This window comes from Plectropomus leopardus, chromosome 6 (genome assembly GCF_026936395.1).
Source record: "Plectropomus leopardus strain MGB_pleo_1.0 chromosome 6, ASM2693639v1, whole genome shotgun sequence".
Lineage (NCBI taxonomy): Eukaryota > Metazoa > Chordata > Actinopteri > Perciformes > Serranidae > Plectropomus > Plectropomus leopardus.
Window position 1 is genome coordinate 24,588,246 of NC_142181.1, and position 12,134 is coordinate 24,600,379.

A 12,134-nucleotide genomic window follows, 5' to 3' on the forward strand; every position below is an offset into this window, starting at 1 on the left:
ATTGATTGCTATGCATTTATAGAGAGTGTAGTTCCATTTTCCACACTGCTTGTCCAAGGTTGAAAATGGATGTTGCAGAGGATGGCAGCCTATCCCAGCATGCACTGGTCCAAGTGCAAGGTAAACTCCGGACAGTGTCACAAGCCTATCACAGGGCTAATAAAGTCACCTTCATACAGGAAAAATAAAGCTTTGGACTCTACATTTAACTTTGGTTTTTCTCTCACACGTGCAAACAAATAGACAAAACTATTTACTGCATTCAAACCCTCTTACTGTGAGGTGGCATTTTACCAAACACGCAGCACAAAAAATACTTCTGTGTCCTCAACCACTGTCAAATAATCCATTCTTTACTGATGAGTAAGAAGAAACAGTCAGCTAGCAGGGTAATCTCCAAATTCTGTATCAAATATATCACATAAGTGATCAATAGTCGTGTTTATAGCTTGTAAAATATCACTGCAGCAACCTCCTGTTGTAACACTTTAGTGCTCCTACAGTTTGCTCTCATTTAAATTCCTGATGCAGCAAACTTGAAAAGCAGATTGTGTTTTATGCCTCTTGAGGCCTGTATGTTATTTACCTACAGTTTCCTCCAGTGTTCAGAACTCATAGCATCATAGCTTCTACCCTGTCACTTTGTTACTAGCTAACCTTAAAAAAAAGAAATGCCAAGGCTAGCTCTCATTTAATTGCTTCAGTGCTTCTGTGGCTACTCCTTTGATCTTTTTGGCTAGTTGCAATTACGCAATCGCTTCAACTTTTTTTTCACGCTTCTCGAGCACTAAATAACTTGACTTGCCTTGGGAGAAACGTCTATCTCGTTCTGTCGACTGATAACAACTTAATTGGTGCTTATTTTCTCCTTTCTCTGCTTGGGTTTTTCTGCATGCAGAGTCCTCAGTTCAAAACATTAACAAGAGGATGGAGTTTCTTTTTTTAATGCACTGGCATCACTTCTTTTAAGTCTGTCACTCTTTGTATCATGGTATCCTCTGACCCTGTTTATTTCTAGACAATGTAGGGGTGCAAAGGCAGGCTGGATTTAAAAGCATAATTGAAAAATTCCAACAAATAACAAGACCACTGAACCTTCTCAGTTTCAACACACTACTTATCCATAATGCTTGGATCACACTCTTATCTCTGCACCTTCAAACCAGCACACATTACTCTGTGCTGCTCTGATACTGCACCGATTGTGTATAGGCCTCACTAAAATCATGCATGTTAAAAGTCACTGGCTCTATAGCGTTTTGAGTTAGAGAATTAAAGCTTTGATCAGCTTTTAACAGTCATCTTTGAAGCAAATGTCTATATTTTGCAGTTCTCACTCTGCAAGCATGACTCACTGTAAATGGCTATTTTAATATGCCTTGTACAGAGAACAAAAACAGGTTTATACAATGTTATGAAGTCTTTTATACTCCCAAATGCAGATCAATAGCTTGTGCTTGCTGTTATTCTCTCGTTCCTGCGGTGGCTGATAACCCTGTGCAAGCCCAATTTCATAATGCTAACACATGACACTGGCACCATGAGCAGCTGCTGTAATACAATGCAACAGAATGGCAAGGCAAAGAGACCCCATTAATCTCACCCCATGGTCTGTAAACAGCAACCTAGAAAGCAGAATCCCTTGCACACATGGCATTGTCACTTCGCTTTTATGCACTACCTGCTGAGATATGAATTTGTTCGGCAGTCGGTTTCCTGCTTGCACCGGCGCTGCTAAGCATGGAAGTGCTGGCAATAATGCACGGTGTTGATAATGACCACCCTGCCTGATTTCATTAGGCAAACACATGACAACCAGTGCTCTGAGCTTCTGCTGTAACATCCCGCAACACATTGACAAACCGGAGACATGATCATCACCACTTACAGGGCGAGTGAAAAAACACACCTAAATACATAAGAGCCCCGCTGCATGCACTGCTAATTCAAATTAAAAATCCAATAAAGGCTCAAGAGTATCAAGCCTCCTAAGGAGAAACCTCATTAACCTCTGTTTTTAGGATTCTTTTCAAGTCCCTTATGTTTAAACCTGTATGGTTCACAGCTTTAACTAAACAGAATTTCAATTTACTCTGGTCCAAAACACAGGGTTCAGCGTTTCCTGAAGCACTTCACAATAATAGTGAGCCAAGCCCCTGAGCTACTGCTTGTGCTTTTTACCCTCAAAGCTTGATATGATGCGTACGGTATGATTTTTATTGCTTGTAGACATACGAGGCATTTGTCAGAATATGGAACAATGCCAAGACCCAATGACAACTTTAATATTTCATTCTACTGTGTAATTTCAGCCGACAGCTGTGAAGAGGTGGTACTCTGCCATGTAGAAACATACATACAATCTCGAGGCTCACTAAGGGTAAAGGAGGGTGTATACAGTACGGTAGATGCAGCTGGTATTTCCAACAGCACTGCAAGCTGCAGCACTGCACGCCCTGATGTAGCAACACGGCTGGCCAGTGCCTACATCTTCCCCAGGGGACGTCTTGGGAAGTATTATGCGGATAAAGCAGAGCTATATCAGGGATGTTCGACTCGACTTTAGTGTAAGAATATTGACATCTAACCCTTCCTCAGTCTAATGGATTTACAACCTTGCTACCTCCATGCAGGCGTCCTGGACCATGCTTCTCCCATCTGTTGTTGCCAGTGTCCTCTGACTGATAAACAGATATTTCACTGACCTCTCTGGGCCCCATGTGCCAAAATTAGAATAGCCGGAGTGTAACAAACTTCTAACAAACGCTGAGCTGGATCTAAGGAGGCTGAGCTTATTGGGTAACTGGAAAAAAAAATGATGAGAGGCGCGAAAAATTCCAACTACTGTACAGACGTAATTGCCAGCATTCACTCACAGCGCCCATGAGATTGTTATCATGCTGCATCAGTGCTTCTATAACTCTTTATCATCTCTAAACCTGCTTAGCTGATAGCCAAAAACAATGGCAATGTGCAGCCCCTCTAAATCACACACACACACACACACACAGACACACACACATCCTGCTGAGGCCTCCACTCAAATAAAAGAATAATCTCTCTATATTTAAACTCATCTCAAAATGACATTAGCAAGTTTTCTCAATCATTCAAGCTCCATGGCTCCACACTAAAACTGTCCCATTCTCTTGGTAATCAGTGCAATTGCCCTGATGGGGAAGATTTCAGTGCTGCTGCTAATTTATGAAAAAGTCTTCCGTCTCTGCTGCGTCGTGCTGATGCAGACACGCCCGGGCCATTTCCACAGGCACTCCAAGTCTCTGGGAATTCAACTCATGTGTCACTGTTCATCCACCTTCACCTGCACTGTTTGGAGCCACAGCACTGCTTTGACAGGGCCTGTTTATGGGGGGCCCAAGTAACAGACTGTATACTAATAGTATCAGTAACTGCTCCACCAAGTGAGGACAGACTACCTCACGTAGCCTGAACACATCTCAGCAAGACAGACATCATATTATGCAGCTAAACTCCTGTGAATGGCTGCCTTTAAAGTGGAGCAAAGATTTGCACATTATGCAAGACACTGAAATAGATTGCTGCTAAGATAGATAGATAGATAGATAGATAGATAGATAGATAGATAGAGATCATATTGCAGGCCTCTTATTCTACATTTAGTTGTTTGCACAATCAATGCGGCACACCACACATTTGTAGACCGCTCAGCTCACCAGACAGCCAGATATCCATCCACACACGCATCTCGAGAGCAAAGTCCATGGCACATTTCTCACCAAGTCTACTAAGTGACTTACCAAAAGTGGCACGAATGAAGCAGATGCCGAAGGGTTGATCCTACTGTACATGCTTTCCGCCGTCCACACACTTGTCTCGCTGGGTAAATTCACTCTGGGATTGGCGTCGGGAGTTCATTTATTCCAAATTTTCACGCGTAAAAAAACCTTCTCGTCAGGGCTGAAGGGGGGCTTGTGCTGGAGAAGAAAAAAAATCCAACGGACGTGATGAGCGACAGTGTGCCGTTGAAGTGTCATCAACAAGAGACAGTGGGATATCTTCCAGTTACCTGCGTCGCGGTAAAACCCCACCTTAAATCCCAGTACGATCCGATGAAGTCAGAAAATGAAATTAAAAAAATCCTTCCAAAAAGCTCAGGAGAGTCCCGAGTCTTGCGTCCGAGTCGTGTTTAAAAGGGGTTAAAGCGTCAGTACGTGGTCGTTTGTGTGTGTGTGTGTGTGTGTGTGTGTTAGAAACGCAGGAATACGATGGATTAAAAATCCCAATAATTCCAACGCTTGTTATAAATTTGTAGATGGAGTGAGGACAGAAAACTGCAGCTCTTTTTTGGATTGCGCTCTTGAATAAATAAAAAAAAAACGCTTGAAGGTTGGCGTCAAATTCAGGCGTCAAGTCCGTCCAAAAAAAATCACGAAGGTCGAAAACTCTCACCGGTTTTCTGGTAATTACAGCGCCTGCTTTACCGGCAGCTGCTTGCCATTACTGTAGCCATTTGTTGTCACAACTTCCCCCATCTGAAGCGCAATGAAGGAATCCCGCCCATGCACTGATACTCTGTTTTTTCTTCTCTTTTCCTCCTCTATACGCGTACCCATGCGAGCAATTAGTTTTCATACATGACTTGGTCTGTCCGCTCCTTCAACAAAGAGATGCGGTCGGTTTCTCCAGGCGGGATGTGGCAGGAAATCTTGCTGTGTCCTACAGGACAAGCAGCCTTCGAAAATGCGCCTCTGTGCTCCTCGTGCAGGCGTCCACCTGCGTAATAAGAGCCGCCGATATAAATGAACACACGTTGTCACGCCATGATGTCTGGAACAGAGTAGAGCCAAGTGGCCAGTGGACAAAATTTCTTGGTATCAGAGGAAACGACTGACACCCTTCATGGACAGTGCAGCACTGCAGCAATGTGATGTCATTTGGGCTGCGTTTAAAGCATACATACACGAGAACCTGAGGGCTTTCTTTTCCTGTGGTGAGGATGAGAGCAGGTGTTTTGTATCTAGAGGAGGCGCTATGAGGTGTTTGTGATACTCCGGGATAGGCTGATAGCTCATGGTCCAGCACAACAAGATACTGCAACGGTGGGGAGGGAGGAAGAGGGGGTGCTGGGTCACTGCTGCACTTAAAAAATAACATTCAACCTCCTACACTGTAAAATTTTAAAAGGTGATTTTACTTAAAAACATCCACAAAACCAATTACCTTGTAAGTAAATCTAACTTTTCTTAATTAATTTTCTTAATCTTAATTTATATAATTTTTCATAAATCTAATTGTTATGTTTACTTAAAATGTAGTTATTTTCACTCAATTTTGTGAAGTTGAAACTTCAGTAAACCAAGTAGGCTATACTGTGCTATGCCAGCTAGCAGGGAACATTCCCACAACATTGACTAAAGTTACTTACAAGTTGCAGTAATATTTCAAAGAAAACATTTTAATCTAATGTTCAAAGAACGTTTTAATGATGTTTATCATTTCAAATAGTGTTCCTTTAAGCTTAAATACTGACTAAAATTTATTGTTATAACTGCAACATTCTGAGGATGTTTTGGTGATGTGGAGAGGTTACAGATCATATTATGGTCTTTTATAAAACATCCCCTCAACGTTACATGAGAACAAAGGACGAACATTTTAAAAGCAACATTCAGAACATGTTATTGAAGACTGGGATTACGGACCATTTTTTTTAAATGAAAATGTAATGTAATGTGATACGTTAACAAAAAAACATTTTTTACATTTTGATGTTTTTAGAGAATGTTATAATTTTAAGAGGAACGTTCTGGGAACTAAAAGAAAACTTGCTGCTGGAAAAAAACATTACTAGAACATTTCATTGGTTGCACTGTGCTATTCTCAGAACGTTTTTAGAAACAATATATCTGTTTTCTGCTGGCTGCATACAAGTCAATCATATAGTACATGTATTTTCTTAGATATGTCAAAAACATCTATGAAAACGATTATTTTGAAAAATGTAAGTAAATATAACAACTTCATCTTAATTTATGTTTAATTTATCTAATTGTTTAGTTTACTTAAATTGTAGCAATATTTACTTAATTTTGTTAAGTTGGTGCGACTTAAGAGAACATGTTAAGTTGAATCAATATTTCTACATTGCAGCAACTTTGGTAAACCAAGTATATTTTTGATATACTGTATATCTATTATGCTGGTTGCATACAAGTCAATCCTATTTGTGTTTTCTTAAACATGTTAACAAAACAGAACTCGTAGATCTCTTAACTTCATTACTGGCAAAATCCTCTTTGTGATGATTACATTAACCCTTTGAAACCTGTGCAATTTGGCTCAATTTCTTTCAAAACCATGGTAAGAGGGTAAGGACTAACTTAACAAAAAAATGGCCCAGAGATCTGCAAGAAGTTGGTAAAATGTTGCAAGAAATTTCTGGAATTTGTTTCCCCTACTTTTTTATAATATCTACCTAACAATCCTCCCAAACTAATTTTTAGATCATTTCCTTGTAACATTTCTTACCAAGTTTTTGAAAGATATCAAATCACGAAAGGCATCTGAATGCAGCAAAGGAAAACTGATGTAGATCTAGGTCTTAAAGGGTTAAGTCAGACTAACTTGGTTTAATGACATTGCTAACACTTAGAAAGAAAAAGATCATTTCACTTGTAATTTTTAGGTTGCAACAACTACACAAAATTACGTAAATACAGCTACATTTTAAATAAACTCAACTGGATAAAAAAGCAAACAAATAACGATTTATAGCTATATTCACGTTCCTCTTTTCAATGCAATAGGTTTTGAAGATAATTTCAAGTAAGATCAACTTGTCAGGTTTTACAGTGTATAGGCAACTTTACTGCTTTGTATTCAGGCTGTAATGAATGCCCTTTTATTTTCTGATCCTTCCCAATCTTGAATGCCCATCATGGTAAACAGACAATAAGTTGACCACCCACTCAGACAAGACACTTTGGGACAAGCACTCCTTTTGGCCAAGATCAATGGAAATGGGAAATCCAGCATGCAGAAAAATAGGCTAAACATGAATATCCTCCCACCCTACAAAAAAAATGGTAATCCTCTCTGAGTTGCAGCAGAAAGCCAGAGACAGCCCATCCTTCATTATAATGTGCACATCTGCAATAAGCCTCTAAGAAGAGGATAGCATGTTTTTTTTGTGCATATTCATCCCCAAGTGTATTGTCTGGCTGCATGGATGCCACAAGACATGTGATGACAAATCCTGCCAAATCCGACTGACCAGAGCGTCACACCTACTGCGCAGATTTTCACTATATAAAATATAATATAACTGTAAAATAGCGGATATAAGAGATGTGCAGAGCCAGGAGAGGAAAGTTTGACTTCACCTTTAAAGTACGGTTGATTTAGACACAATATGTCTGCTGTGAGCTGAATTAATCTGGCATACAAAGCACCTTATCATATAAGAAAATTTAAGATACAATAAAATTATCACCCATAACAAGTCCCAAATGTAAGACTCTAATAATGTTGGAATGTTAAGTAATAAAAGTACCATAAATACCAAGGTTACTGCTTATTATCATGGGCACACTTAGTGTCTTTAAAAAGGAAGGAGGGATAGTACATCTTAATGTGAATATTTCCCTTTTTTGGCATTGTTTAACAATAGATACACCTCCTACCACGGGTGGATTATGAGACGATGGGGCCATGGGCAGAGATGATTAAAAGGCCCCACCACCTCTCCTACACAGGAGCATTACACCAGGCTGTTCTCGTGCAACATTATACATTTTCCTACGATAAGTAACACACCAAATTTCGTACATTTTCCATGTAAACAAGAGCCAGTAATTTGTGCAAAACCTAAGTATTTTTGAGGGCTGCAATCACATGACCAAAGTGCTAACAGAAGTAGTCCTGACTAGTTAAAAAAGGAGGCGAGTTGGGGCAGTGGATGGCTCAATTAACACAGGACTTTCACTGTGAACTTTGAGTCGTTTTAAGGTCACCATCACAATGTTTCTTTTCCTAAACCTATCCACAGTAACTTTACTTGCCTAAATCAAACCTCTGTAATTTACACATTAATCTGTACCGTTAAGTTATGGACGTGACCTCATTTATGTAGCACTAATTCATAGGATATCATGCAAACATTGTGATGTGTTGTATAAGAATAAGTTGCCAGACACAGTCTTTGTGGCAGTTTTGCTTCTTTTTTGTTGTTTTGCATCTTCGTTCAATCATAAGTCTCTTTGCATTTCCTCTGGATCTTTTTTTTTATTGTTTTGTCTTTTTCTTTGCTGCGTTATAGTAATTTTGTGTCTCTTTGTGGTTGCTTTTTGCCATTTATGTAGTAATATTGTGTCACTGTGTGGTTGTTTTACCCATTTTTATAATTAGTATGTGTCTCTTTGCAGTTCCTTCGGATCTCTTTGTGGTCTTTTTGTGTCTTTTCGTGGTAATTTTGAGTCTCTTCCTGGTCGGTAATATAAGTGACGTTTTGAAATTTATCACTGGGGGGACCCTGACACTTTGGGCGCATGTGCCTGTGCCCGATAGACCTGTTTGATATTCCATCTATGCCTCCTAGTCATGTAGCTGTAAGTTATACATCATCTTTGTGATGCTGCTGCAACATGACAGGTGTCACAATTATCTAAGTTGCGTCTCTTTATATGAGTGCAGCAGCTTGTTGTAATTAAAGGGCAGTTCATAATGGGTGGGGCACCTTAAGGGCATTTTAAATGGATCATTGATATGTGACACAAACCAATTTTGGAAGCCCTTTGCACTTGCAAAGCACGCTCCCTGTCAAAACCTGCCTACTTAACAGTAAGTCAACAAATATCCACCACATAGCTATCTTTAAAAGGGCTGAAACCAGACCAATTGAGATTCAAACACCCTCTCAAACTAGTTTTGTCCCTTTTGAATAGACGCTGATGCTCCAAAATTTCAATGTGCCGCAGAGTTTGCGTTTCATTATGTGATTGCTCTGAGGCTGATCTGAATGAGCATGTGTGTTCATGAAGTGGCCGAGTGCACAGGGCGCATGCAGCGAATACTGATGGAAACTGAGAAAGAGCCATGAAGGAAGCCAATCGGCTATTTATATCAGGCTGCACTCCATGGGGCAAAGCTCCCTCTCACAGTAATGCACTGTAAAAATGATTGATTAGTGTGATATTGAGAAATTGTCCGTCTTTACCATCTTCACTGGCCAAAGTGATGAAATTACTGCACACTGGTCTTTGAAAGCATAATAGCAGATTAGGTCAGTGTGATCTATCCTCTCTAATAAGGAAACTTGCCATTCCCTAAAGTCCAAAACATAAGAGGGGCGTCTGCACTCAGATCCAGTACACACCACCTAGTCACTAATACTCTCAGACACTGTGCTTAATGACCTGGAACCTATTACGTACCGAGGTTGCTCAATTTAGGCTTAGGTGTATGTGGCCTTTGTATGTGTCCAACTTAAAATGTCATTTTTGACACAGCACAATTGCTCCTGTAGCTGTTTTAACAAATTGCTCGGATCAATTTCCATTAAGGACGGTGAAATTCCCAGTTTCTTCTCCCTGGCTGAGCACAAACCACCTTTGATGTGATGCTCCATCGGTTCAGTGTGTCAGTGAAAGGTCTCCATTGTGTGTGCGTACTTTAAATTGGGATTAGTATTAGTGCAGTGATTGAGACAATAAAAAAACGCTGTCTTCTCAAGAACAGCATCATTACAGTGTATACAGTGCTCTATAGTGGATTACAGCAGTATTGTTTATACAGTTGAATCACCCTGTGCATTAGCACTCTCTCGCTCTCTCAGTGCAAAAGTTCCTCCTAATGTGCTTTAAACTCTCCAGCTTACCATCAAATGTGGAAGCACCGTGATGCGATTTCCACTCTAAGGGTCTGTAATTAGCTTATAAGTGGGGCTTTTTTAACATGGGGAAAATAACAGGCACATATGGGAGGCTGCATGTTAACAGACCTCAGCCTGTGTGAGGTGCATGCAGTATGTATGTGGAGTTCTCAGTCTTTTATGTATTCATGCTGCATTGTTCTCTTAAGAATCAAAAGAAAATGGTTGGAACAACAAAACAAGAGTGCTCCTTCTGTGGGCAAAGAAGAAAAAGTGCAGAAAACCACAGCAATTTCCTACATCATCTGATGGCACAGCGTGAATGTTGGGTCACTTTCACTGTGCGTTTGTCAATGGTCATGCATTATTCCACTCATACAGTTGCGCTTTCATGTTTAATATGTACTGCAGCTCAGCCTTAGCCTGCTTTTCAATAAATAAAATAAGTGTTGCTTATTTTTTGTTCAACGTGTCTTTGTCTGATAAATCTTACAGACATGGAACATTTGGGGAAGAGTGAGGTACAGCTCACTCATGACCCTCTGAGTTTGCCTTCATCCCTGAAGTTGTTAATACATGAAGAATTCTGTTGCTCTTTTGTCTAAAGACAAAGATTTCAGAGTAAAGACTAACATGTTTAGCTGAAAAAGCTTTCATCACTATGGGGCTATGTTCACATGCACACTAATATTCCACTATCACTATTCTGAATTTCACACGGTTCATGTAAACAGCATATTCCGTTTAGATATTCCGAACCTTGCCTTTTTTCAAACTTAGCCTTTTCCGATTAAATAGTGGATATTCAGAGATTAATCAGCTTTTAGGAGCATTTTTTGGACATATATACATCACATTCAGAATATGCATCTCATTTGGGGCTTTTAATGCAGTTTGCCACACGCAGGCTCTAGCCTGTTTATGCTCAGCCCTGGGGTAGAGCGGAATGCCCAAAAGAAAAGCTCGCATTTTGATCAGAACAAGAAACACGACTACTTTTAAACATTGTGAAAGACTTGGATATCCACAGATTTTTGGATATGTGCAAATATCACAATGGAGACCTTTTCAAGAAGGTGAAGGAAGGAAAGAGGGAGGCTGTGTTTGCACGATCAAACAAGTTTGCCACTGGTGGAAAAAAGAAAACCTCTTCTATTTTTTGACGTGATAAACAGCACGTTAGTGCATGTTAATCGTATGTATCGGAGTATGCACGACTGCATGTAAACAGGTGAATTAGTGAATTGTATCTTCCTTAGCCATGTAAACAGCTTACTAAAAATATTGTCTTTTTCGGAATAAGGGCAAAATTAACTAAATAGTTGGGGCATGTAAAGTCCCTGACACACCAAGCTAATTGTCAGCCATCAGTCAATGTTGGTAAGTCAATGCCGGTAAGCCTCTGTCGCCCTTGTTGCTGCGATGTGTCCCACACTGTTGGCCCTCACCTGCTTTTTTTCGCCAATTCAGTATGTTGAAGTCAGGGGTCAAGACGGTCTGCTAGTTTCACTTTTTGAATGGAGATTACAGTCTACTGCTGTCTGCTGGTATGGAAAGTTATTTCCTCTCACGCAGCCACAGAAAATATGTGCTGTTTGGCTGTCAGCTGTAGTCTTGTGGTGTGTTCATGTGCAACTTTTTGGCCAAGACACAGGTGACGAGAGGCAATGCATCATTGGGCTTCGTCATCGCTAATTCTGCTATTTCGGTTTAGTGCGTCTAGGCCTTAAACATAGTACATGTTACAAGGCAACTTGTATAGTTAACTCTCAGGGCCATCTAAAATAGCCACTTAGATGCCTGAATTTTAATACATTAAAAATGAGATCTACGAGTTTAATTGAGGATCGAACATGATATTAAAACAGCTAAAGGATATGTTTAAAAATCATATCCTTCATTTATTCATATTGGGTCAAGACTTTCAAAATGGAAAGATCCAAAAGGTCTCTCTCTTCCTTTTTTAATTTAAATGACCTCCTCCTGGACCAAGAGACACCTTCTCAATGGCAATAAAAGAAAAAGCAGACATGGGATGTCTGGCCTCTTTAAAGTGGCTTTCTGCACGATTTTTGACACCCTCTCTCTTAATGGAGCTCCTGCACTTAGTAATTCAGCATTTCAAAGAGCACTCTGTTTCACTTTCCGCAGAGGCATGAAATCATCCATCACATCTGTTGTTTTACAGTTAATGAATCTCTGCATGCCTTCAGCCTTGGAAAAGTTTTCTGTATTTCTTGTATACGGTCAATTAAGGCTATAGGGCTCTTGGATATTGCTGAAT

The 12,134-nt window shown here is 40.0% G+C and overlaps 1 protein-coding gene and 1 pseudogene across 3 annotated transcripts in view; one reads left to right on the forward strand and one right to left on the reverse strand.

Annotated features, from left to right (window-relative positions):
• Nucleotides 1–5,002, reverse strand: part of lrfn1 (leucine rich repeat and fibronectin type III domain containing 1) — a 152,099-nt gene extending 147,097 nt beyond the window's left edge. Inside the window, exons 1-2 of one of the 3 annotated variants that reach the window (XM_088079068.1) lie at nucleotides 4,071–5,002; nucleotides 3,780–3,956 (exon numbers count right to left, since the gene is read on the reverse strand). The gene's annotated coding sequence lies outside the window, so the exon portion shown is untranslated. Of the gene's footprint in view, nucleotides 1–3,779 lie in introns of all 3 variants that reach the window. The other 2 variants (XM_088079067.1, XM_088079069.1) reach the window with 2 other exon arrangements.
• Nucleotides 66–12,134, forward strand: part of LOC121943452 (uncharacterized) — a 43,762-nt pseudogene continuing 31,693 nt past the window's right edge.